General features: G+C 34.3%; 1 protein-coding gene across 1 annotated transcript in view; it reads right to left on the bottom strand.

Annotated features, from left to right (window-relative positions):
- LOC129005098 (uncharacterized) overlaps window positions 1–23,162 on the bottom strand; it is a 98,325-nt gene that overhangs the window by 37,738 nt on the left and 37,425 nt on the right. The window contains exon 3 of the mRNA XM_054433893.1: window positions 14,535–14,636. The gene's annotated coding sequence lies outside the window, so the exon portion shown is untranslated. The remainder of the gene's footprint in view (window positions 1–14,534; window positions 14,637–23,162) is intronic.

Raw genomic sequence — 23,162 nt, 5'->3', positions numbered from 1 at the left:
TGGTGTGTTGAAGAAAAAACAGTCATCAACATTGAGGTTTTCTTTCTTCGTGTTCCAGTTAAATCAACGTTGTTGAGAGGTCTTCATATATTTATGACTCCAAAGGCATCATATGTTTTGGGTGAAGGCTTGAGCAAATTATCAGTAAGAGGTGAGGTATTTCTTGGGTCAGGAACAGATATCAGAGAAGAGTCGGCAAGATGACCAGGAGTTACAGCTGTCAGTTTAGAAGGTTCTACGGAAAGAGGAGTTATTGGTTTTGAGTTAGAGATTGCTTCTTTTTGTTCTAGTTTAGCTAAAAACGTATTTGTCTTCTGTGGGTTAGGGAAAATAGTTGTTAGAACTACTGTATAGGATCAGTTTTAAATGTTGTATTTTCTTCTTTGATTCAGCGGTTTCTGTTATCAGCCATTGGCTTAGTAGGCTTTAAAAAATGGAGGAGTGAGTGATGAGGTTTGAAACAGGCCTTACAAATATTAGTAGACTTGCAGCGTTTAGCAAAGTGATTTCCGTGGCAATTTGTACTGTGTTTTAAGTCACGTACAACGTTAAACCTTTCCTTATGGGCTTTACTATGAAATACAGGGCAACTATATATTTTGCGATTTTCATGGCAACAGAAATATTTCAAATCATTTTGAAGTACAAAAGCCATAGGGCAGGGGTTCTCAAACCTCATAACTCAAGGACCCTCGTGGTAAATTTTGTATGTATTACTGACCCCCTACAACTACCCTCACCCCCTATACACCCATTAACCCAATATTTGCCTGCTCATAGGCATGTGTTGAGCCTGCTATGTATGCATTTTGTAATGCAAACTGAAACTGTTATTTTAAGAAATAGGCGATTTTTGTGTGAGTAATTAAAAATAAATGTGGTTCATTTTGACATGAAACTTGGTGAGAGTTGGATATTTGGAGAGGAGACTGTTTGTTGACTGTGACATAGAGAAGCATCTTTACTGTTGTTACAAAATTCCTTGAGGAATTTGATTATTTCACTTGCTTGAGGAAAGTCAGAAGAGTTTATGTGTTTTGATTTGATTCAAATTGTTGACAGATATATGAATTCATTTTGCGTAAGATCAACCTACTTGAGATATTTGTCTTCCATGACATTATAGTCAAGAACACTAAGAGCTTGTTCATTTTCATTGAAATCGTTAAAAATGATCTGAGGTTTTTGACAGATGTGTCGTGTCAGTGATGTTGGGTAGATTGACAATTTTACTGAGGTGAACAGACCTACGCTCACCTACTGATTAACCTACGCTTTGAGTGGTATCTTTCACTTAAAGCATTATAGGCATTATAGGGCATTATAAGCTCAAGTATAGGCTATTGTATAATTGCCATAAGAGATTGGTAATGATTTGACTAAGTGTAAGGCTTCACCTTCAAGTGAACTTAGCAAGGGATAATCTATACACAGTAGTAGATAGTAGTATCAAAAAGGTTAATGTATGAAATCCATAGGGTTTTGTGTCACCATTAAAGAACTTCAGTTCCAGTTTGAGTTATTTGAATGTTCATCTTTAGAGTTCTGAACCAAAAGAGAGTTTTCAGTTTGAATATTTATTGATAGTTCTGATATATCTGTTAGAGAAGTAATATTTCTCATCTTGTCTTTACATCATCACCTGATCAAATATTAATTGTCTTGTTTACCTTTTGTATGTTGTGGTTTGGTGTAATTGTTAAAAGGATGTATGAATAACTTCTTGATTAGCATCGTACGTGTTATTAAATTACCTGAAAAATACAGAAAATATATACGTCTAATAACACTTGCAATAATATATTTACACTTATACTGTTGACTTACAAGACGGTAAATACATGTAAAAGTTGGTAAGTGGTGATCGATTTCGATTGGACACTCCAATCATCATCAGACCCAATAGGCGAATGCATATTAAATATAAATATTATTGAAATCCATATTTTAAGCCCCTGAGCTATGATATAACTAAGAAATTGTTTTTACCTTTTGTCTACAGCTCAATAAGTTGTAACTTCCGTTACGGCCGTTTCGGCATTAACATGCCATCATCAGACGTCTTCAGCTGAAGCAGCGTCGTCACAGTAGAAACATATAACACGAACACAAATATATTTTACGAATAGAAATACACGAAAATAAAACTAACAGGCCTGTCGCACACACGTTACCGGTTGACATGATCAGAGCTAAATGATGACTGGAGGTTAACGATGCAGGATTAACCTCCAGTCGGCATTTAGCTCTCATCATGTCAACCGGTAACGTGTGTGCGACAGGCCTGTTAGTTTTATTTTCGTTTATTTGTATTCGTAAAATGTGTTCGTGTTATATGTTTCTAGTGTGACGACGCTGCTTCAGCCGAAGACGTCTGATGATGGCATGTTAATTCCAAAACGGCCGTAACGGAAGTTACAAGTTATTGAGCTGTAGACAATAGGTAAAAACAATTTCTTAGAAATATAAATAGTTACATTCGCCTATTGGGTCTGATGATGATTGGAGTGTCCAATCGAAATCGATCACCACCCTAGTGGAAGACATCAATAGAAATCAATAGAAAAAATCTATTGATATCACTAGATGCTTAGTGATATCAATAGATGTTCATGGATATCATTACAAGTAAATACAAACAAATAGACATCACTGAACACTTAGTCAATACATATCACTAGACATCTATAAACATAAAATATATCAATATAGATCATTAGAGCAAACAAATCGTTCATTGATATCAATAGAGAATATTTTTAAATATGTTAGATGTAAATATAAATCAATAGACATCAATTACGGGTAAATAAAGTTCAAAATATCTCTCAAATGTATCACAAATGAGCATTATGGATTATACAAAATATCAATGTAAAGTGGTTAAATAAACAGTAATAAAAATGTTATTTTTTGAAAAAAGGAAAAACTTTAGTTTTAGGTCATAGACGTTAGCTGAGGTACCTAAAACTCAATATAATTTTAAAATATATCATTTTAAAATTGTTGTAAAACAGTTACAACTTGTATTAAATCTTATTTTTTAAACTGCCAAAAACTGATTGCTAAATAATTTTAAAATTGTTATAAAACGGTTTACAACTTGTATTAAAACTAATTTTCTTAAACTTCAAAAAACTGATTGTAAAAAAATTTTAAAATTGTTGTAAAACAGTTACAGCTCGTATTGAAACTTATTTTTTTCAACTGCAAACAACTTATTGTTAAACATTTTTAAAATTGTTTCAATCTTATATCAACATTGTTGTAATATGAAGTTTAAATCAAAATGTTTTAAAATTGTTATACAACAATTGTAATACAAGTTTTGACAACTTTTAACAATTTCTTTCCTAATGGGTTATTAGGGATAAAAATTACTCACAAATTCATTATTGAATTGAATTCCTTATTTCTAGAAATCAATAAAAATAAATTGTATTGACACACTATTCACATCACCCAAGTAGCAAGAAAACAGTTTGAACTGGTAATAAAACAGTTTTGAAACATGTTAAAGCATATAGGTACATGCTTGAAATGACACAAATACCATTGAAAAATCTTTTCAAAGTTTAATTATGAGGCCTAACACAGCTTCTCGCATTCAAATTGGCTATCATTACTAAGTCAGACATGAAGCGTCCGTGGTGTAATGGCTTAGACATCCGGCTACCATGCTGGAGTCCCAGGTTCAAATCTCGGGCACACCTAGAGCTTTTTGACAAGAATTTTTTTACTTTTTCATTTTTATTTTATTTTTAGTGCATAGTAGATGTGATTCAATGTGTTGAAACAAATTAAAAATTGTTTTTTAACAAGCTACAAATTATTTTCAATTAAGCTAATGACTCGGATCCTATATTTACTTGTATTGATATGTATTGATGTGTATTGATGTGTATTGGCCCAAATACACATACGTATCAATTAGGGATGGACGGGATTGAATTTTTAGTTCGGGACGGGACGGGACGGGATTTTTATTTCCTTCCCGATTTTCGGGACGGGACGGGACGGGATTTTTTTCTGTGCATAAAAAGAAAGTACTGTATTGCAGTTACCAAAAGAGACATACGAAATCAATTTTTACCATTTGTGGCACTGATCTATAAAAACCAAAAAATGGGTAACCTATAGAAACTTGTGACTCGCGGGTCACGGGGTGATCGTCTGTATAACTCACGGTCACGGCGCGATCGTCGTCATGACTCGCGGTCACGGCGCGATCGTCGGTATGACTCCACGGTCACGGCGCGATCGTCGTCATGACTCGCGGTCACGGCACGATCGTCGGTATGACTCGCGGTCACGGCGCGATCGTTGGTATGACTCCGCGGTCACGGGGTTATCGTCGGTATGACTCCACGGGTCATGACTCGCGGTCACGGCACGATCGTCGGTATGACTCGCGGTCACGGCGCGATCGTCGGTATGACTCCGCGGTCACGGGTTTATCGTCGGTATGACTCCACGGTCACGGCGCGATCGTCGTCATGACTCGCGGTCACGACGCGATCGTCGGTATGACTCGCGGTCACGGCGCGATCGTCGGTATGACTCCGCGGTCACGGCGCGATCGTCGGTATGACTCCGCGGTCACGGTGCGATCGTCGGTATGACTCGCGATCACGGCTCGATCGTCAGCATGACTCCGCGGTCACGGCGCGATCGTCGGTAGGACTCCGCGGTCACGGTGCGATCGTCGGTAGGACTCCGCGGTCACGGCGCGATCGTCAGTATGACTCGCGGTCACGGCGCGATCGTCGGTAGGACTCCGCGGTCACGGCGCGATCGTCGGTAGGACTCCGCGGTCACGGCGCGATCGTCGGTAGGACTCCGCGGTCACGGCGCGATCGTCGGTATGACTCGCGGTCACGGCGCGGACGTCTGTAGGACTCCGCGGTCACGGCGTAATCGTCGACATGACTTCGTCTCCTGCGTTCGCGGACCTGTCGCTCGCAATAACGGCGTTATCGGCACTCGCGAAGCGGAAAAATCGCCGACGATCGGACCAAATCCCGTCCCGAAAAATTCCCGAGTCAAATGTAATCCCGTCCCGATAATCGGGAATATTTTTTTCCCGAAAAATTCCCGAAATTTCGGGACCCGTCCATCCCTAGTATCAATACGTATCAATATACAATTTTTGTATTGATATATATTGATCACTTCCACTAGGGCACTTACCAACTTTTACATGTATTTACCGTCTTGTAAGTCAACAGTATAAGTGTAAATATATTATTGCAAGTGTTATTAGACGTATATATTTTCTGTATTTTTCAGGAAAAGGATGTATTAATAGTGTTTGTTCAGTATAAAAACGTTTTCCATAATATCTCTGGGCTATTTATTACATTAACTATTAATATCATCCTGGAGCTATAAAATAGCTTCTTCATTGTCAGCTTCTTCCATGAACTAGAAAGTTTGTGTTTTCATTCACTGAGTTGTATTTTAATTTAACCAGCATAAAACCCCTTTTTAGTAAGAAAAATTGGAGTGTGAAGGAACCTTTCTCCTTCAAAGGGAAAACTTCCTTACACTTGATACATAATGTTCTGGCTAGCTTTGCATTGTCAGTAATTAAGCATTTGAATAAAACTAATATTTATATCTTTCTCTTCACAATCTTCTAACACGGATGAGGTATGCTTGTGTTTATGTAAAACATTAAAATACTAAATAACTTAATGATCAGCATTGTACATTTGTACGTGTTATGAAATTTACAGGAATTAAATAAAAAACATCTGACACTTGAAACATACGTATATGTACACTTATAATGTTGTCTAACAAAGACAGTCAATACGTGTAAAAGATTGTAAGTGGTGGTCCATTTCAATTGGACATTTCAATCATCATTAGACCCAATAGGGGAATAACAAGAAAAAATTGTCAATTACTGTGATCAGAGAGGAGTGGAGGTAATATCTCTATGGAATTGCTAATGTGCCTTTAATGTCTGTAATAAAATAATCCAGTTGACTATGGTATGTGTTACATATGTTTTATTTACATTTTATTTCTAACATGTGTTCAAATTATTATTTTGTTTACTTGTTGAATTGTTTATGTTTACTTACAGATTGTGATTTAATAAATACTAACTTTCTATTTTCTTATACAAAATGTGAACTTTTATTAGTAAAATTAGTGGAATCAACAATGGCGACGAGTAAAATGGTAAGTAGCTTGCCACTGGTCTTGGCTACTGATGCTTCACCAGTAGGTGTGGGAGCCGTTCTTTCACACCGCTATAAAGATGAAACGACAGGCCGATTGCCTTTGCCTCTCGATCCTTGTCAAAATCTGAACAAAAATACTCTCAAATCGATAAGGAAGCCTTGGGAATATATTGGGGCCTGAAAAAGTTTTTCCCGTTTTGTTATGGCCGCAAATTTACTTTGATCACAGGTCAGAAACCCCTAATGTCAATTTTTAATCCAGAAAAGACCTTGCCAACAATCTCGGCAACACGGATATTCAACTATGCTCACTTTCTCTCCGGGTTCCACTATGACATAGAGTACAGGCAAACCGCTCATCATAGCAATACAGATTATCTTTCACGTTTCCCTATCGAAGTTGTTCAAGAACATTCTGTAGATGACCTCTGGAGGTACCACATAAATCAACTGGAAACACTCAATATAAACAGTACCGTGGTGGCTAAGGAAACTCTCAACGATGCTGTTTTGGGTCCAGTCCTACAGGCCTTAAAATCGGGACAATCTGTTGAACAATACGGATTTCACGATAACGAGCTGTCCATTCAAGATGATTGTGTACTGAAGGGCTTGAGAGTCATGATACCTCAATCTCTCAGACCTCATGTATAGACAAGGATATTGAAGAGATGGTAGCTGAATGTCGACAATGCATTGAAAAATGCAACAACCTGAGAAAAACTATCCATCCATGGGAACAACCTTCTAATCCAAGGGAGAGGGTGCACATTGATTTCTTAGGACCAACAGATGGCCAACAGTACCTGATATTAGTGGACGCCTTTAGTAAGTGGGTGGAGGTGATACAGACTAAAACAACTACAAGTACATGGACAGTCCAAGAATTACGGAAAATCTTCTCAACTTTTGGGTTTCCTCACATCTTAGTTTCAGATAATGGAAGACAGTTTGTTTCTCAAGAGTTCAAAAACTTCATGAATGAATGTGGGATTATTCACAGAACAACGGCACCATACCATCGAAACTCAAACGGCCAGGCTGAAAGATACGTACAGACTGTCAAGAAGGCGTTAAAATCCATGGAGGGAGAAAAGGGTACACTGCAAAATAAATTACAAAGACTCTTAATGCAACTCAGGCAATCCCCGAATTCAACTGGTACATCAGCATACCACCTAATGTTTGGAAGGAGTGTACGAACAAACCTTGCAATAATTGTTCCAACATTAGAACCGAGAAAATATCAGAAGAAGGGAGTCCAAGTCGGTATAAAAAGGAATTTCAAAGTTGGAGATAAAGTGCAAGCGCGAGAATATGTCAATGGTTCGTCCAAGTGGTATTCGATAACTAAAAAGCAAGGACATGTAGGTAATGTACGTAGTTCAGCTAGAAGATGGACGAATAATAAGAAGACATGTTGACCAGCTGATTCTTCGTAAAGTGCAGCAGCACAGTAAATAGAGGAGGAGGTGTTATATATGTTTTATTTAAATTTTATTTCTAACATGTGTTCAAATTATTATTTTGTTTACTTGTTGAATTGTTTATGTTTACTTACAGATTGTGATTTAATAAATACTAACTTTCTATTTTCTTATACAAAATGTGAACTTTTATTAGTAAAATTAGTGGAATCAACAGTATGTCTGCCAGGGTTACCGTAAACTCTTGTTAAATGTTCAAAGGTGATGCTAAGATTGTTTGACAGTAATACATGATTTAAACTCTTTATGATATGATTTCTCAAGGCTGTCAACATTTAAATCACTACAGTACAGATAATCATTGGTATCTCGTCATATTTATTCTTAATTGTATTAAACATCTTCAAATACTTCTATGACCTTTAGAAAGCTTCACTAAATGGCGGCTTATAAATAATATTCAGTGAAATGAACCTTAATTTATTACAGGTGACTATTAGTACTATCACATACACTATATGTAGAGCAACCTCCATAGTTTATTGTATTTACCTGAATCTTGAAGAGATTTTTTATTTTGAGAAGAGGAAGGGCCATTTTCATGTAGTCTAGTGTGTCTATAAGGTTTCTCATAGAGAAAATGGTTATTTGAAGTTTTTCTGGATTATTTTCTCCTTCAGTCTATAATAAGAAATGGTATCTATTACTATCAACAATGATTTATTTTCGGGGAGGTTTTAGCTAGGGAAATCCACCATCAGCTAGATCAGCATTTATTGTAAACATAGTAAAGTCAACACAAAATAGTTTAAGGTGGTTTGTCTTACACAAAGCACTAGCCTATACATAAGAAGATCGATCACCTTGTTTCTGGCCACTGCTGATGAGTACACAATGTGCCACTGCTGAAGGTTCTGGTTTAGATTATACACGCCAGGATTTGATAAGAAGTCCACAAGTTTTCTTAATTTTGAATTGAAATCAACCCTAATTTGATGTGCGGAGGGTTATTTATAATTAATTAAACAGCCCAAACATTCAACCATATTGCTATATTATAAATCAATAGGTGAAACCCGTCGAAATCGATGGTTAGGGGCCTTTCGTTTATATGATCGTGTAGCTTCATTGGCAACAAATAATGCAAACGAAATAGCAATGTGGCATTTCCAAAGAGAAAAACATACTGTAAGTTGGCTGTTACGGAAATATTGACGTTTACATGCATTGTTAATCAACGTATATTTTAAAGGATAATGTGATCTAGTTTAAAAGGAATATGACCTTTCTGTCATGACAGTAGCTGCTTAAATTGTATTTACTCTTATAAAGCCAAAATATTGTGTTACTTTCAATAATGTTACCAACCCAGTGGGCCACTGCAAATAATTTGTCAAGATAGGTACCATTTTAGGCAAGGTTTTTGTGTTTGGATCTTATTAGACACGATAAGAGCACACTGAACTTCTTCTGCAGATGAATAACTGTTGGAGAAATATAAGCCGAATCATAAATGTCACAATACGAGTTTTAGCATTTTATAACTATATGAGGAAGTGACATAGTATTTTTAGCCTGCTGCTCAGTGCACTTTGAGAATATATTTTTTAGAGATAAATAAAATTGTTTTTTTTTTTTTTTGCTGAGTAGCGCTAGTAAACATGCACAACCCTTTTTTCGTTAGTCTAATAACATTCAAAGGCTCTCTAAGAGTTCAAGAAAATAACATTGCAAATACTTCCTTTGGACAATTCAGTATGGTCGCCATTTAATAAGAAAGTAAGTAAGTAAGTCAGTAACTCTCAATTAAATGTGTGCTGTTTAAAATACAATTTAAAAATTAACAGCTGTTTCATTAAAAAGTATTATCCACATGGCCAAAATGTAAACAAATCTGTGGAGGGATCTTTTAAAGACTTCTTCTGGGGCAGAGCTCTAAGGGAATTTACTTTGTTTTTCTTTTGATAACTCATCTACAGACCAAGACCTTTCTTTGGACACCTCTACCAAGTGATTCTCACTTGTGGCCCAGTCATTCTCTTAAATTAGAGGAGACAAAGTTTCCAATTAAATATTTAGATTCCCCATGTTAATCTTATGGGAGAAAACCCAACTTTGATGGAAGATGCAGCCCGAACTAATAAAGATTAAAAAAAAAAACACTTTGCAAAACCACTGATCAGGGCCATTCTTTTAACATTTTAATCATCAAAATCGGTCCAAAAATGAGGGAGGAGTTCTGTTCACAAAAATCGGCTTAGCGTGTAATATATTTTCATCACTCCGTAACGAAAGTAACTATTTTCGATAACAGCTGACATCAATGAAAGTAGTCGTTTCCCAAGCTCTAATTTAGGGCGAGGAAAAATCGATCAGCTGATTTTCCCTCGCTCTCAATTATTTCTCCATTTATTCTCTACACGCGCTAGTGTTTTGTTAGGTTTAATTTAATGATTTGAATCAGCTGTATGTATTGTTAAAAGTTGTTTTATTCTTTTAGTTTCATGTTTAAACAAAATTTATTGAGAAATATACGTAGGTTTCCTTTTAGAAGATTTAATTTTATTTTGATGTTCAATCAAATTAATTGAGAAATAAAATAGTTGTAATATTACTGAGGTTTGCTAATCTGTGTTTGTGTATTTTTTCGTCGTGATGAAAAGTATCGTCCATAACTCGTACCGAAAAGTTATTATCCGGCACTTGCTCCATTATTCCCGTCCTCGGCTTCGCCTCGTACGTGAAAATAGCTCTCACATACTCGGCTTTGCCTTGCACCTGAAATTGGGGTTCCCTGTGTGAGGCTTCGCCTCACACAAAAACTTGAGCGCACGACGGAAAATGCCACTTTCGGTCCTAGTAATGAAATATAGGCTACTAATACAGGGTGGCTGAAAAGTAACTTGCACCCCCCTTAACTTTTCAACCATTTGAGATATTTGAAATCAGTTTGCGGCAACCTTCTAAGATATGAGGGGCTTCAATAATTATGGTCAATTTTGAAAGTTTTGCCCTTAGGGATAGCGGGGGTAGAGGGTAGCTCAAAATTTTCAAATGACAAGTATAGTCGAGTTTGGTATCATTTTACAGGTCTTGACAAAACATAAACATTGACATAAAGAAAACCAAAATCAGCTCACTAATAACAAAATGGCGCCCTAAAACGATTCAAATCCAAATAACCATGAGGGTGGCAAAAAAATTAACTTGCACCCTCTTTAACTTTTTAACCATTTGAGATATTTTAAATTGGTTTGCGGCAACTTGTTTGGATATAAAAGGCTACAATAATTATGGTCAGCTTTGAAAATTTTGCGCTTAGGGGTAGCGAGGGTAGGGGGTAGCTCAAAATTTTAAAATAGCAGGTATAGTCGAGTTTGGTATCATTTTGTAGGTCTTGACGAAACATAACAATTAACATAAATAAAATAGAAATCGGATCATTAATAACAAAATGGCAGTTCAAAATTACTTTAAGAAACCATTGTTTCAACCATTTTTAGCTGCCATTTTGTTATTAATGGTCCGATTTCTATTTTCTCTATGTTATTTGTTGTGTTTTATCAAGACCTACAAAATGATACAAAACTCGACTATACCTGCTATTTGAAAATTTTGTGCTACCCCCTACCCCCGCTACCCCTAAGCGCAAAATTTTCAAAACTGATCATAATTATTGTAGCCCTTTACATCCAAACAAGTTGCCGCAAACCGATTTCAAATATCTCAAATGGTTAAAAAGTTAAAGAGGGTGTAAGTTAATTTTTTTGCCACTCTCATGGTTATTTGGATTTGAAAAGTTTTAGGGCGCCATTTTGTTATTAGTGGTTTTCTTTATGTCAATGTTTATGTTTCGTCAAGACCTGTAAAATGATACCAAACTCGACTATATTTGTCGTTTGAAAATTTTGAGCTACCCCCTACCCCCGCTACCCCTAAGGGCACAATTTTCAAAATCGACCATAATTATTGTAGCCCCTCATATCTAAGAAGGTTGCCGCAAACCGATTTCAAATATCTCAAATGGTTGAAAAGTTAAGTGGGGTGCAAGTTACTTTTCAGCCACCCTGTATAGACAGATTTTCTTTCAAAAATGTATCATAAGAAATTTAGTAATGTAAAATGTGGGTGGTTATTGTTGGTTGTTGTGTTGCCGTGAGGACTGTTTTTAATTTTTAATTATATATTGTAAGTAGCTTTAATTGCATAAGATGTTAAAATAGTATGTCGTCTTTTAATATTATGCAGAGTAGTGCAAACCTACAGTTGATTGAAGTTATTTTATAAATAGCCCTTTAAAAGTTGTTCTTTTAAGTTCACACTCTAATAATACTTCCAGCATAATTTTGGATATGCATAATCATTATTCATCACAATAACCCGATGTATTTACAATCACGGGGAGTGTCAAGATATTTTCGTGATAACGGGATGCAGTGATCATGTCCAGTGGCGGCTAGTGGGTTAAAGTAGTGGAAGGACGCATAAATTTTTTTGGGAGGTTAATGATACCGAGGGAAGGTATCACAATAAACTGCTTTATTCATTGTTTTCATTGTCTCTTTGTTTAATTGTCCTAACCACTCGCATAATTTGCAGAAATATTTTGAACAGAGTGCAGATTTCATTAGCATTATGCGCGCGCACACACACACACTTCTAGAGAAACAATAGTATACCTACATTAATTAAATAACACCCAGAATACCAGCGGCATAATGAACATAACCTCTACGAATCACTAAACTACATTCACATATTTGACAGATATTGTGTTGACAGTCAACAGGTCGTAGCGCTCAGCGCTCATTGGGGCAATAGGTAAAACTTCTGTTTGGACATAGTCACAAATGCCCTATACCTATTGCATTTGTGCCTGGCACAGTGCTGTGATTGGTTGAATTTTTCTATGCAGTTTTATATGGGAGTTTGGACTCATATCTACTTAGTCCCTGTGTACTACCTGTTGCAAAAATATGTTGCGTCCATTATCGGTGTCCTAAAAACATTGACCCTGCTAATGTTTGTACATTCAAATGTAGGAATAAAAATCATATTTTTGTGATAATTAATAATTATTAAGTTATTAATTATACTATTGCCTAGAAAATGGGAGGACTCCGTTCCAGAGTGCTAATAAACCAGCCGCCACTAATCATGTCTTTGATACCGCGGAGGGATGTCAAGATATTGCTGCAAACACAGGAGGCTATGGTAATGTCTTCGCAACCGCGGAGGGATTTCAAGATATCGCTGCGATCAAAGAGGCAATGATGATGGTGTCTTCACGTCGGCTTAGAAACGTCAAAATATTGTTGCGAACAATAAAGACGACGATGATATCTTCGTGACCGTGGGGGGATGACCATGGTACGATCCTCCCAAATTCTTTTCCATGAACATAGTAATTTCAACATTTCAAATTATTCAACTATCATGACTATTTCATCGTCCTTGTAATTTTTGTATTAGAAAAGGAACCTTCCAAGTAACATTTTGTATTGACAGTTATAGCTGGTGTTTATATTATTTTATTAGTTTAGAAAATCCTTAAAATATTTGTTTTGGTGTCGGTCGGAAGGTGTCAGGTAGATAAGTTCTTTATTTGGGGGGGGGGGGGTTGAAAAAGAGGCAATGTGATATGGGGGGGCATTCACAATCCTGACCTTGGGGGGATGGGCACCTCTGGCAGCATAATTTAATTTATTATTGGAGATACAGGAAAAAGTTAAGCATACAAAATGTAGTCCATCTAAAAATACACATTTAACACTTAAACTCCACACCTCCAAATTGTATAAGGGTACATTTGAGGCCTCAAAAAATAGTTAAATTGTCGGTTCTCGCAGTTAAAGCTGGAACAGGTTCTGACATTTTTCTTCGCAACCTTGTTTAGTATGAACAAAAATTGACTAGGTATCTTGTAACCATAAACCAAACACTTTAGGGCTATACTACACCGACATCTGCTGCGGGAGTACCCCGCGTGGGTGTTTTAACTCGAGCCAAGCCATAAAAAGGTACCAAGGTAAAAAGGGAGTTTTGACGTGATTTTCATAAGAATTGGTTTGACATAATAAACACATCTTACCTATTAAATATGCCATGTCAATTTTCTTGTTTTGAAATTAGTAAAGTGTTTTTAGAAGCAATTGAATGTTTTATTATTTGTTAATGTACATTAATAAGTGAAGTGTAACTATTATTTTTTTATTTGAGACTATATGTTCAAAGTGCAAGCATTTTAAATATGGCTGAGAATAAATTATCCACTTTCACTGGTGTTTTGAAGGTTATTTTCTGATACACTACATGACTAATGACTTTTTTTAATAAAAACATACAATGGAATACTTTTTAATCCAGTTACTAACATTTCAAAATTAATGGAATTTTTTTGCTAGGCCTTCTTTTAAAAGTTCAAATTTACATTGATTGTACAGTTTTGGTTGTTGCAAATTGAAACAGTTCTACGTCTACAATATAAAAATTTGATAGTAAACATTCTTCTTGCATGGTAAACAATCTAGAATTTGTTCTGGTGATAAACATAACAAAAACAATCCATTACATATAGTAGTGAAACGAAAATTCAAAAAACATACATCAACAATCAAAAGAAAAATATTAAATTTAATTTTTAACTGTAAACTGAATTAGGTTTAAACTTTAAAATGGCTTGGCTTTTCGTCCATTCGAGATGTACCTTTGCGCATGAGCTAAACAAAACTCCTGCCACGGTAGTCTCAAAAATCGCTCAGCTAGCGGTTGTGACAGACACTACCTATCGCAGGCGCGCGCTGCGCGGTAGTGCTGTGTGACTTAACCCATTTGTTAACATAATAAGTCATTTTTCAAAGTTCGCTCATGCCACGGTAGCGAGCTCAGTGTGGCCTTTAATTCAAACACCAACCAATTGATTGAGGAAGTTTTCAAAATCTTCTAGTGCAGTTTTGATTCCTAAGTGTATGCAGTCTTGAAATTCTTGTTTTGAAATCCTTGCTCTGCATTTTACCTATAGAACAGATTAAATTTGTTCATGATAATAATGTAGTTTGTAAAAAAGTATAGCTATTTCAATTAAGCGTAAAAAACTGGGGTGAAATAAATAAGGTTACTGACCTGTTGTCAATCAATCCTATTGTTTCTAGTGGATAACTAATTTCAGGGTTTTAACCCCATTTTCAAATCCTTATTTGAATTTTCTTCTCGTCAAACATGAATTACTCAGCACTGGCTGTTGTAAAATTTGACCGAGGCAAGTGCTGAGTAATTCATAATAAGGAGTTGTAAATGGGGTTAAAACCCCGAAATTGGTTATCCACTAGAAACTAGAAATAGAATAGGGTTGATTGACGACAAGTCAGTAACCTTAATTAAGTTATTTAATGAATCCTGGAGGTACATTATGAATAAAACTGGGATAAGTATATGCACCCATTTTAACCATCATAAAATGGTATATATATGGACCTCTCAAGAGCATTTGATAGATTTAGTATATTTTAATAGAAAAATCAAAGAATATTGGCGTTTCAAAAACATCTTTAAATTGGTTTACTGTATTTCATTTCTGGTAAATAGGTAAGGATATGTATACGGTAAGTAAAACATTTGTCACCAAACAACAAATAAGCGAATATGGCTTAAGACCTGGAACTAGTCAAATATCAAATCAAATCAAAATCATCTTTATTCATTTTTATATACAATATGAATACATAAATGGCGTCAATATAAAACTATTACTAAACTTAAAGACTAACATAGTGTTGCTTAGTTTTTGTATGGAATTCATTAAAACTATAAAATGCACCTTCAATTAAAAAAGATTTTAAAACATTTTTTAAATTGCCAGAGGTTATTTTATTTTTAATTGAAATTGGTAGGCTGTTAAAAAAGATAATCCCATTATAGCTTGGCTTCTTTTTAAAAAACTCTTTGTTATGTTTTGTAATTTGAAAATCATGTCTTTGTCTAGTATTATATTCATGTTTGTCGAGATTTTTTGATAATGTGCCAATTATGTTCTTTATATAGAGAATGGTGTTTAAAATATAAAGTCTGTAAACTGTCATTATCCCTAATTCTGAAAAATAAGTTTTACAAGGAGTGTCATATTTTAGTTTTAACATAGTTCTTAATGCTTTTTCTTGCCAACATAAAATTCTATTCATGTTAAAATTTGAAGTAGCTCCATAGACTTCAATGCCATATGTTATGTGTGAATGAATTACTGAATAATAAACCGATTTAATTGTTTTCAAATCACAGAAATTTGACAGTCTCTTTAAAGCAAAGATCCCAGAACTTATTTTAGAGCAGACTTTATTAACGTGACCTGTCCAATTAAGAGTACAGTCCAACGCTAAACCTAAAAAATTCGTATTTTCACAAAGGTTGAAAGGTGGCGCTATTGAAGTAATAGATTTTGACTTCCTGCAAGAAAATTTAATAATTTTTGTTTTATTTTTATTAATTAATAAATTTAAGCTATTTAGTTGGTCATTAATTATATTGATTGCAGTGCCAATTTCAGAAAAAACTTTATTAATATTTCGGTCAGAGATTGTTAAATTAATATCATCGGCAAAAATACTGAAATTGTTATTAGCTGTAAGTGTATGTAGACAGTTTGGCAACTTTCCCAAATAGCAAAGAAACAAAAATGGTCCAAGGACAGAACCTTGTGGTACAGAATAATTAATAGATCTGGTTTTTGAATTGATTTTAAAAGCTTTATTATTTTCAATGTGTGATATTTCTACATATTGTTGGCGATCTGTTAAATAAGATTCCAACAAAGCTAATTCTTTGCCAGATATACCAAAGGAAGTTAATTTTTTTAATAAAAGTGAATGGGAAACACTATCAAAATCCTTTGTTAAATCTAAAAAAGCAGCTACTGATTGGTTACCTTCATCCAGTTCGTTAATCACATTTTCAACAAAGGCTATTATAGCTGTTACAGTGGATTATTTTTGCCTAAAACCATGCTGTTCAGTGTCTAACAAATTATTATTTTCAAAATATTCTGTCAATTGTAATAACATGCATTTTTCAAAGAATTTTGACAAAGAGGGTAGAATTGAAAGAGGCCTATAATTAGACGGTTCATTTTTGTTTCCTTTTTTATATAATGGAATTATTTTGGATATTTTTAACTGAGAAGGAAAAACACCTGAAATGAGGCATGCATTTATAACATGAAGAAGTGGTTTGAGAATTGCCCACTTAGCATCTTTAATTATTTTTGTTGGGATATCATCACACCCAGAGGACCATTTGCTTTTGATTGAATTTATTATTTGAATCAACTCCTCTTCTGAAATGGTTTTGAACCTAAAAGTATGATTAGTTAATACTGCATCTGTTATTGGTCTATTTATTATTCTCTTATTCATTTTAATTTCAGGAATAATTATATTCTCTACAAGGTCAGCATAAAAATTATTCAATATGTTGACTACTTTATAAGGATCAGTGACACATTTACCTTGGTGGTTTAAAAATAGCTCTGTTTTTGTTTGATCCTTGCTACTGTACAGTTCCTTCTTGATCAATTGCCAAATAAATTTTGTAGGGTTATCTGATTTATTTATTATGTTTTCAAAATATTGCTTTTTCTTTTGTATTACAAGATTTCTGTATTTCCTTTTTTTGCATTTTTAAGTTTTTTTTTACACAAACATTTTTATTTCTCCTTTTTTGTCTATAGTTATCTATGAGCTTAGTCCATTCATGTTTTATTTCCCAATCAATCCAATTTTTTCTTTGGGGGTTACTTCTAACATTTATTTTTGGAAAGTTTTTATCAAAATGATAGTTCAATACATTATAAAAATATGAAAATTTGTTATAAATTGGTGTTTGATATAGTTTGTCCCAATTTTCATTTGTCAAATCATTCACAAAGTTTTCAATATTTGGTTTTTTAAAACAACGTTTCATTTCCCACAGCCTTATATTTTTATTTTTATTTTTGACATTATCCAATTCAAGAATTTGCCCGTCGTGGTCAGAGAGTGCAGTTACAATACAAATTACCCTTACATATGTCTTATTAATATTTGTAACAAAGTTACCTATTGCCGATTCACAACTATCAGTTATTCTAGTAGGAATATTTACTGTGTAATAAATGTTATGTGTCTTAAGTAAACTAACAAAATAAATTTTTTTACAATCATCGGTCAATACATCAATATTAAAATCTCCTCCAATGCATAAATTAGTATTAAAACTTGATAGAAAACATAAAAGTTTGTCCAGGTTTTCTAAAAAACCAGCAATATTTCTTGAAGAAGTTCTATAAATGCCAGCTACAATAACCTTAACATTGTTCAATTCTAATTCGACTGCACATGATTCAAAAATCTTATCTGTGTTTAAATTATCTATTAATGAGATTGTTAAATTAATATCATCGGCAAAAATACTGAAATTGTTATTAGCTGTAAGTGTATGTAGACAGTTTGGCAACTTTCCCAAATAGCAAAGAAACAAAAATGGTCCAAGGACAGAACCTTGTGGTACAGAATAATTAATAGATCTGGTTTTTGAATTGATTTTAAAAGCTTTATTATTTTCAATGTGTGATATTTCTACATATTGTTGGCGATCTGTTAAATAAGATTCCAACAAAGCTAATTCTTTGCCAGATATACCAAAGGAAGTTAATTTTTTTAATAAAAGTGAATGGGAAACACTATCAAAAGCCTTTGTTAAATCTAAAAAAGCAGCTACTGATTGGTTACCTTCGTCCAGTTCGTTAATCACATTTTCAACAAAGGCTTTTATAGCTGTTACAGTGGATTTTTTTTGCCTAAAACCATGCTGTTCAGTGTCTAACAAATTATTATTTTCAAAATATTCTGTCAATTGTAATAACATGCATTTTTCAAAGAATTTTGACAAAGAGGGTAGAATTGAAAGAGGCCTATAATTAGACGGTTCATTTTTGTTTCCTTTATTATATAATGGAATTATTTTGGATATTTTTAACTGAGAAGGAAAAACACCTGAAATGAGGCATGCATTTATAACATGAAGAAGTGGTTTGAGAATTGCCCACTTAGCATCTTTAATTATTTTTGTTGGGATATCATCACACCCAGAGGACCATTTGCTTTTGATTGAATTTATTATTTGAATCAACTCCTCTTCTGAAATGGTTTTGAACCTAAAAGTATGATTAGTTAATACTGCATCTGTTATTGGTCTATTTATTATTCTCTTATTCATTTTAATTTCAGGAATAATTATATTCTCTACAAGGTCAGCATAAAAATTATTCAATATGTTGACTACTTTATAAGGATCAGTGACACATTTACCTTGGTGGTTTAAAAATAGCTCTGTTTTTGTTTGATCCTTGCTACTGTACAGTTCCTTCTTGATCAATTGCCAAATAAATTTTGTAGGGTTATCTGATTTTATATTATGTTTTCAAAATATTGCTTTTTCTTTTGTATTACAAGATTTCTGTATTTCCTTTTTTTGCATTTTTAAGTTTTTTTTTACACAAACATTTTTATTTCTCCTTTTTTGTCTATAGTTATCTATGAGCTTAGTCCATTCATGTTTTATTTCCCAATCAATCCAATTTTTTCTTTGGGGGTTACTTCTAACATTTATTTTTGGAAAGTTTTTATCAAAATGATAGTTCAATACATTATAAAAATATGAAAATTTGTTATAAATTGGTGTTTGATATAGTTTGTCCCAATTTTCATTTGTCAAATCATTCACAAAGTTTTCAATATTTGGTTTTTTAAAACAACGTTTCATTTCCCACAGCCTTATATTTTTATTTTTATTTTTGACATTATCCAATTCAAGAATTTGCCCGTCGTGGTCAGAGAGTGCAGTTACAATACAAATTACCCTTACATATGTCTTATTAATATTTGTAACAAAGTTATCTATTGCCGATTCACAACTATCAGTTATTCTAGTAGGAATATTTACTGTGTAATAAATGTTATGTGTCTTAAGTAAACTAACAAAATAAATTTTTTTACAATCATCGGTCAATACATCAATATTAAAATCTCCTCCAATGCATAAATTAGTATTAAAACTTGATAGAAAACATAAAAGTTTGTCCAGGTTTTCTAAAAAACCAGCAATATTTCTTGAAGGAGTTCTATAAATGCCAGCTACAATAACCTTAACATTGTTCAATTCTAATTCGACTGCACATGATTCAAAAATCTTATCTGTGTTTAAATTATCTATTAATGAATTAGTTAGTTTTTTACATCGAATTTCTTTTTTAACTAAAATTAATACCCCGCCTCCTTGATTTACATTCCTTACATAATAACTCACAGTATTATAGCCAATCAATTCAAAATTTTCAATTTCAGTTAATGTTAATTTGTGCTCTGATAAAATAACATCTGGTTTAATTTCATCAATTGTGATTTCTAAAGAATCAATTCTGCTACTTAAACATTGTATGTTTTGATGGAAAATATATAATTTCTTACTCTTACTGGCTTTTGAAACAGGTGCTAAATTAGTGTTTGTTTTGGTTTTTGTTTCTTAAAAAATACTTCTTATGACTAATTAACTTATTATTATTTACATTATCAGTTTCAGTTCTTGTTCCTATGAAATTTTCTTCGATTGAGCGTAGTCTCCTCATAAATTCTCCAGCTTTACTTTTGTCAGGAGTTTTAAATCCATGGAAAAGGGAATCAGATGACATTCCAGTAAGTGTCTGGCAGTCTTCAGAGTTTTTGTGCTCAAAGTGATGTAGGTTATTTATGGTCTATTATGACATTACTACAGTTCACTTGTTCCTTAGATGGGTGGTCATGTAGAACAGCAACAGGTGTACTTGCTATTTTGACACTCTTCTGAGATAGAGTCTGAGCATCTTCAGGTAGGCTCGCAGGAACTCTTAAATTCATCTCTCTTGTGATGCAGCTCCGTAGCATAGCTAAAAATGTTTCATATTCTAGTCCATTCTTTAGCACTTTTGTTGGTTTCTCCTTCTGAGCAATTATGTCCACCCTTGCCCCAGTGATGTAGTGGAAATCCACTATATTTTTGGAGAAAATATTTAGTGATATTTTGTCCCTCACACAGCCCAATGGAGAACAAAGAAGTCTTTTGTAGTTTTTCTTTTTGAATTCCTCTGTGAATTTCTTGAAAGCTAGGTTATAGTCCATGACTGTGGGTTTACTCCTATAAATATCCTTGGTCACAAGCCCATAAATTGCGGCACCTTGCTTGTTCTGGAGAGTAACATGGCTGTTTAGGCACTCTGAACGTAAAGGTCGGCCAAATTTCTTTCTGAAGGCAAGAGCAACACCTCTACTCATCTGTCTTTCGTCCTCAAAGTCACCAGAAATTGAGTGGGCAAAAGCTACAGATGTGTCATTAAAAAATCTTTCTATTACTTCTGACATGTCAGCTTCAATTATTTGCAACGGGAAAGTGTTGTCTTCAGGAAAAAATTCTGTAGTAGATGTTCTATTGAAAGGTTCTGGTTTGTTAGCATTAACTATTTCTGCTGGCGAAGATAAGGTTGAAACATGTGGGTCGGTTGAGTTCAAGGTACTGCAGGAAGGGTTTCTGTTGTTGGGATTCTCTGTTAGTATAAGAATTTGTTTAGAGATAAACCTTTTCCCACTTTTATTAAAATGTAGTCCATGTCTGGTGTGGATGCGTCTTTCAAGGGTCCAGAGATCCAAGAGCTTGATGTTGGGTTTCTCATACGCAAGATGTCTGACAATGAAATTGGTTTCTTTAACTAATTTATTCTCCTGGCTTGAAGCGCTCAAATCATACCTATAAGGTAGTGTTGATAAGATAACGTTGGTATGTTCCAGATGCACCAGTACTTCATTAAGCTGGTTTTTGAATGATTTTAAGAATCCTTCAGAGTTTCTCGTAGTCGTCTTCGTAATATTATTAGTGCCTCCAATTAAAACAACAAAATCACTATCTGACAGCTTTTTGATTTCCCTGGAGTTTCCCATGGATTCCACAATGACCTCAAAAGGAGCCCCCGGCTGGCAGTGGTTCATTGTATTAAACTTGTTGCTACTAGCCTGGTCAATGTAATGAGTTAGGTCCTTCCCATGGCTATCACTTTTCATGATTATTTTAGGTTTTCCGTGATTTGAATCTAATTTGATGTTTTGATTAGCCTTTTTTATTTTTCTTGAAGTAAAAACATTGCAATTTAAAGCCCGCTCTGTGTCCCTTTGTTTAGTAGGTGAGATTTTGCTGCTCTGTTCATCATTACATCTGTTGTCTTCAACAATACTGTCCAAAACCTTGAATCTATTTTTTGTTGTAATGTGATAATTTATGATGGATTTTTGTTTAAGAGATCTGCCCCGATTATTTACTTTTTTCCACTTGTTCTGTTTACGAATAATTTTATCAGCAGTTTTATTAATATTCTCGCCTGAGATATTTTGTGTGACATTGTCGATCAACGTAGTTTGTTCACTGAGATTGCTGCTGCACTTGCATGTGACAGTCGCTTTACCTATGTACCATTCAACAAATGGGACTGTATTTGAACTCTTAGCACAATAATGAAGAGCTATATACTTTGCATTCGCTAAGACATGCATCCCACATTCGAACGATTGTTTCTGTTGCATACATGGTACCTCTAAGACATTGTCACTATCAATACCAAGTTTACTGGAAACCGTTATAGCCGATACTTTGTTTGTTGCACTCAAGGAATTTAAGTGGTATGCTGTGCTGTTTAACCTATCCAGGAACAACAGGCTCCAGTGCGAGCCAGTGTCCTCATTTTCACGATCATTGCTGTTGCTCAGGCATAAGAAGACAAATTTACAAGTGTTGAAAGAAGTTCCAGAAAGGATGTCCGCTACCATTTCAGGGGAACCAAGTTTGATCAATGCAGTAACAGACGGTCCCAGAAATAAAACATCTTCAGAGTTGATACAGCCTGACAATGCAGAGAAGTAGCCACTCAGAACAGAATCATCAACCCACTTTTCTTTACCCCAACCTCTGTTGCCTCTGTTGTCCTTCTGTAGATCACAAACAGAACACAACCAAATTCAAATGTTTTAAATGTTTCAAATGTTGTGTTTTTGGTCAGTATTGCCGAAAGTATAGTACCAATATCGTATCGGTACCATAATGTCGTATTCTACGAATAGGAGTAAGAGCAACGTTGTCAATAAAATAAATATATTTAGAAGCATGTTTAATATTATTCTTATGATTTTTAGGGTGGACTAATAACTCTGTAGAGACTGCTTGAAGTTGAAATTTCAATTTCGCAATGTTTGAAGTTTTTTTATTTAACTGTTCTTCTAGGGAGTCCTTTGTAGATTTTAATTTAGTCACGTTCTGTACAATTTCCCTATTTTCATGAAGTAATGAGTTGTATTTTTCAGCATTCGATTTAAGTTTCTCTTCGATTTCTGCTAATTGTTTCATTAATTGCATTTTTTCATCTTTTTATTGTTCTTGGAGATGAAATGAGTGATTTAAATCTTGTTACCTTTGTTTTTTTTGTAAAACTAGTTTAGAC

Source organism: Macrosteles quadrilineatus, unplaced genomic scaffold (genome assembly GCF_028750875.1).
Source record: "Macrosteles quadrilineatus isolate MER2022 unplaced genomic scaffold, UCM_ALF_1.0 Scaffold_15__1_contigs__length_3749704, whole genome shotgun sequence".
In the NCBI taxonomy this organism is placed as follows: Eukaryota; Metazoa; Arthropoda; class Insecta; order Hemiptera; family Cicadellidae; genus Macrosteles; species Macrosteles quadrilineatus.
This window is presented reverse-complemented; position numbering and strand designations above follow the sequence as displayed.